Source organism: Physeter macrocephalus, chromosome 11 (genome assembly GCF_002837175.3).
Source record: "Physeter macrocephalus isolate SW-GA chromosome 11, ASM283717v5, whole genome shotgun sequence".
Lineage (NCBI taxonomy): Eukaryota > Metazoa > Chordata > Mammalia > Artiodactyla > Physeteridae > Physeter > Physeter macrocephalus.
In genome coordinates this window covers 43,629,737-43,635,419 of record NC_041224.1, presented here as the reverse complement: position 1 = coordinate 43,635,419, position 5,683 = coordinate 43,629,737, and positions in this window count along the sequence as shown.

Genomic DNA, 5,683 nt, shown 5'->3' with positions numbered 1-5,683 from the left:
TGTTTTGCTTTTTTTTTTTTTTTTTTTTTTTTTAAGAGAGAGGGGTACCTGCTGGGAGCAAACTGTCCGGTTACAGGCTGCAGGCTTCCTGGGAGCCCACCGAGGGCTGAAGGGCAGGCGTCAGGCTTCGTGCCCAGCGGGGAGAAGGAGCGTCCAAGTGGCTTGGATCTGCCTGCAAGCTGAGACAATGGGCACAGGAACAGGAGGATCGAGGTTAGGTCCAGGAGGTTAGAAGGACTTCCCAGGAGCAGGGAGGTGGGAGATGAAGAGAAAGGGAGAGTTGGTTTCTGGCTCGGGTCGAGAACACATTGGTTCACCCCTGTGGATGGATGGATGCCCAGGGCTCCTCAGTGACATGGCCCCAGCCTCCCTTGCATTCTTTCAGAGCAGGGAGTTCTTCCAGGTTCCCCTCCCTTTCCCTTCTGCCAAAAACTTTTTCCTCAATTATAAGCTCACTGAGAAGAATGAAAATAATTTTTTTTGTTTTTTTTTTTTTTTAAGAGAGGAGGCTGGTGGAGGCTTAACCTCTTCCGAGCCATGACCTTGGGCAGGTAATTTTACCTTTCTGAGATCCCTTTCCTCATACATAAATAATAGTATTTACTTCTCAGATTTGTTGAACAGATTTAATGAGAAAACATATTAAATACCATATAGTAGAACCTGAAAATCCTTCCCTTCTTTCTTACTCAGAGGTCAACCATTCTATCCTTGGTAGAAAGGAAGATATTACTTATCATGCTCGATATAATATGTTCTTACAGGAATATGATGTTCATCGTCACCCTTCCCATCTGCCAGCCCAGTTCCTCAGACCTAAACAAGCATGACCCTCACCCCAACATCCAACTCACCCTGCCCCCCAATCTCACCATGTCCTTGGTCAAAGCCACTGTCACTGTTTATGTGGGCACTGCTGGACCCTCATGACTCCTCATTTCCACTTGGGCCCCCCTCAAACTAGTTGGCTGCACAAATTGGATCATTTTGCACCACTGCTTAAAAGCTTCCCTTTGCTCTTGGAATTCAGACCAAATCTTCTAAAGACACCCACAAGCTCAAGTGCTATCAGCTGGCCCACTTCCCAACCTCATTCTCACCACACTCCCCTCTGTTGCAGAACTCCAGCCACTCTGGCCTTCACCCAGACCCTCCACCACAGGACCTTTGCATGTGCAGTTCCCTCTGCTTGGATCATCTTCTCCCCCTTCTTGCCCTGGTTACTTCCTATTTATCCTTCAAGTCTTTCTCAGAGAAGACACCTTGACCTCCGTGACTAGGTCAGGCCCCTTAGAACCACAAACCTCTTCTTCAAAGCCCTATAACTCAGCACAATTTTCCATTTGATCTGTGTGGTGATGACTGGAGTGTTGCCTGTCTCCCCCACCAACGGCAGGCCCCATGAGAGCAGGTCCTTGGCTGTTTCCACTCACTGACACTAGGTACGGTGCCCGGCACATAGTAGTTGCTCAATACATATTTGCCGAGTGAATGCACACAGGTGTGAATGGGTGCACGGATGAATGAGTGAGTTAATTCAGCAGTCACTCCTTATTGGAGTCTTGGCAGCCCATCTCCACCCCTGTCTCCACTCCCACTTAGCCCTGGGAGAATTGTCTACCCTGTTCTCTGAGCCCTCCTCCAACCATGGCAGACAGGCAAGACTCTTGCTAGGGCCAAATGCATCTCAGGGCCCACGCTCGTCTCCTCCCTCATCTCGTCTGTCAGCTTCTCATTCATTGGCCACTCCCTGCCCTGGCTTGGGCCAGCGACCCCTGAGCCTGCCTGGAGGCTTGGTAAACAAATGCATGCATGGATGGTAAGTATTCATAGGTTAATTCATTCAGGCATTCCTGTACAGGGTTTTCAGGGAATCCTGGGTGCCCATCTTTGGGTTCAAGGGTGCCCTGAGCCGTCAGCACTTCCCTCCTTTTCTCTAGAGACCTGCTCCCCAGGGCCTTGGTCTGGACAGTGTGGACTTCCCATTGCAGTGACCTACAGCCACCCCTATTAGGCCTGGGCTGATGGCCAAGGGGCAAGAGTGGGAAGCCAAGTACGGAGGGAGGGCTCCAACCTGGGCATGGTGACAGAGGGGGCAGCAGCCCCTGAGGGTGACTGAGAGTGAGAAGTATGCGCTTCCAGTCTCCCTTCATCAGGGCTAGAATTTGCCAAGGAAAGCCATCTCCGTTGTACCCCTGAAGGCTGGCACCCAGGGGTCATGCATCCCCTTGCAATAAGTTTCACACTGTAGGACCTGCAGCCCTCTCCCACCTTTGCAGCAAAAAGACACATAAGCCTGATTGGCCTAATCTCTACTCCAAAGAAAGAGGCTTGCCTGGCCCACCGTGGCCTTTTCCTGTTTTGCTTTGGACACAGCCCGTGGGCCCAGCTGGCTGGGATCTTTACCCTTTTGGAAAGGGCCTCTGGTCTTCAAAGCTGGCACAGCAGGCAGCCCATTGCCCTGTAATGAGAGGTCCCTGTTCTGGGTACTGTGCCAGCCCAGGCTGGGGGCACATAGAAGGGCATGCTCCACAGCCCCCACCTTCTCCGATAATAAAAAGGGATCCGTCTTCCAGCCCCCTGCCAAGGCCCAGGCATGGCCATCTCCACACCCCACTGGGTAGCAGTAACCATGCTCTTCTCCCCTGTCACCCAACCTGCCCACACACCTTGCCAGTGGGATCGTCCTCTCCTGCTTGAATCTGGTCTCTGGCTCCTTACTGCTTGTGGAATGAAACCTCAGCTCTGACTTGAGCCTGAAAACCTTCTGTGGACTTGACCCTCTGGCCTCTCCTCTTTCCAATGCCCGATGTGGCTCCAGTTGTGGATATTTCCCCAATCCAGTCGTGGGTATTTCCCCAAACTCCCTGGGCTTTTTCATACCTCTGTGCCTTTACCCATCCTGTTTCCACTGCCAGGAATGCCTTTCCTCTCCTTCCTGTCAAACTCCTACTCATCTTTCAAAACCCAGCTCAAACGTCACTGCCTTTTCATGAACAGGCAGCCCCTTTCCCCCGGGTGCTTCCCTGGCCTCTGGTTCACACCTCTATCACAGCACTTAAAGCCATCTATGTGTTCAAAAGCTTCTCACTAGACCTAGGCACCTCAAGGGGAGCCTCTGTGACTTTGTACACCCCTCCATGCCTAGCACAGGGCAGAAGCTCAATGCTGGCTAAATGAATGACAATGTCCACAATCCTTGCCTTGGCTTATAGGTCCGGTGTGATCTAGCCTCCGGTGATTCTCTGGTCTCATCTCAAGCCTTCTCCCCCTGTTGCTCTGCCCCACTGGCCTCTTTTGGTTTCTCAAGCCCACCATCTCTTCCTTCCTCCACCCCCACTCCACCCTCACCCTCACCCCGAGCTTCTCTCGAGGCCTGGACAGCTTCTGTCTTTCCCTCACATACCACCCGCTCATCCTGGAGGCTCACTTCAGCAATGCTATGCCGGGGCAGCCCTCCCAGCACCCCCAAGACTCAGCGCCATGAGGTTGGTATCCTCCATACCAGGCAAGCACCTAGTACACAGCAGGCAGGTAACACATGCTTGCGAAATGGAGCAGCCATAAGAAAACGAGAGGCAGTGGTTAAAGACCGAACTCGGCGTTAATTCAGACCCTGGATCCTCAGCACAGATTTCCCCTCTATGCCTCATGTTCCTTCTTGGGCTCCTAGATTGTGCATACAAACCACTTTTGTGAGTTTTGCCATATCTGTGATCCTCCTGTACATTATTTAGTTAACATTTTTCTTTAAATAAATTCACTACTTACTCTCCTTCTGAGCAATAACGACCATGAAGTCATGGTTGGATGTATTGCCTTATATTTTTTCTGATACACATTTCAATTTATGACTATTGATTTTAAAACTATTCATCTAGGTAGCCACTAAAATCATCTTGTTTAGCTGCACTCACTTGAGGAATCACTGCTCCACCTTGTATGATTCTGGGGTGGCATCACCTGCAGACTGTCTTTGGAGTGGAAGATTTCTGCAGGTGAGCAGAATGTGTGCATTCCTTTTACCATTCATTTCTTGATGGGGGAGAAGCTGAGTACCCAGCCCCAGTCTCAACCAAAGCAGCCTTCCTATCTATGGGTTTATATATTTCTGCCCTGCCTATGTTTTGGTCTGGGAACAAAAGTTCTAAATTAAAAAAAAAAAAAAAATTAGGGCCTCCTTGGTGGCGCAGTGGTTGAGAGTCCGCCTGCCGATGCAAGGGACATGGGTTCGTGCCCCAGTCCGGGAGGATCCCACATGCCGCGGAGCGGCTAGGCCCCGTGAGCCATGGCCGCTAAGCCTGCGCGTCTGGAGCCTGTGCTCCGCAATGGGAGAGGCCACAACAGTGAGAGGCTCGTGCACCGCAAAAAAAAAAAAAAAAAAAAAAAAATTAAGGTTGACAACAATCATGTTAGCGAATATTTGAGGCATAGCCACTCGTGTAGAAGACATTAATTGAACGGGAAAAGTCAGCTTTATCTCAGATATGGGGGTATAAGTTTCCTTGTATTCAAACATGACAACGCCAGGAGCCTGGGAGGGGCTGTAGTGGGGAAAGACAGGGCCAGCAGTCAGGCAAACAACTGTGCAATCCAGGCTCCCTCACAGATCACTGGGTCTAGAGGTAAGCTGCTGTTCATGTTCACACAACACCTCCCCGCCCTATCCTCCTCAGCTGCGGGGCTGGGCAGGCTGGGAGCTATGGAACAACCTGAAGCCCATCTGTCTGCTCTGAAGGAGCAGCGAGTTAGGAGCAGGGAGGAGGCTGGAGCCCCAGTGCAGGGCACATTCTGGCCCCTCCGGCCCCTGGCCTTCTCCCAGACTTCTGAGGTCTCCACCCACAGCTGCATGAGGCTGGGCCTGGGCCAGACCCCAGGGTGCTTCCTCTGGGAGCCTTGGACATTGTCCATCCTGTGAGAACCGCAGAAGGCCCTAATGGGAAGTTAGCTCCTGTTTTGGCCTCTGGAGCCCAATCCAAGGGCACTCAGGAGCGAAGGAGCAGAAGGGGCCCTCTTGGAGTCGGGGAAGTACACCAGCCTTGGAAGGGCCATTCTGGGCTGTGGATCCTGTCTGGAAACTCCCATCTGTGTAACTGAACAGATAATCACCATCAGGATAATCACCACCATTTGGCTGTTGAGAAAACCAAGGCACAGAGAAGTTAAGTGACTTGCCCAAGGTCACACAGCTAGTTAGTCGCAGGTTCTATTGCTTAACTATATATGCCTCTCAAAGCATCCTCTCATACAGCTCCCCACATTTCCTACTATGCAGTGCCCAGGAGGGTTAAAGGACCACAGGAGGAGACACACACCTTTTAACATAACAACACATGACCACAAGTTAAGCAAGGCCAATCTGGGCAGGATGAAAGACCTGATCATCTTTTAGGGGAACTGTGTGTCCCTTCTTCTGAATTTTAGAGGCACACTAAGGGACATGGGGCAGGAGTGGCTGCTGCAAGGAATAGCTGAGAGACTGGGAACCTGGTGGAAGTCAGCTTGGGGTCTCTACAAAGGGGCCATGAACTCCCTGCCCCCAGACCAGGACCGGGAGCGGGGGCTGGTTCTAGGAAGTGGAACTTCTTATCAGAGGGGGAGCGCTTTGCTATGAGACACAGGTCTCTGTGGAGGACCCTGGCTTGCCTTCAAGGGTGCAGCCGAACCACTGTAGCGTCTCCAA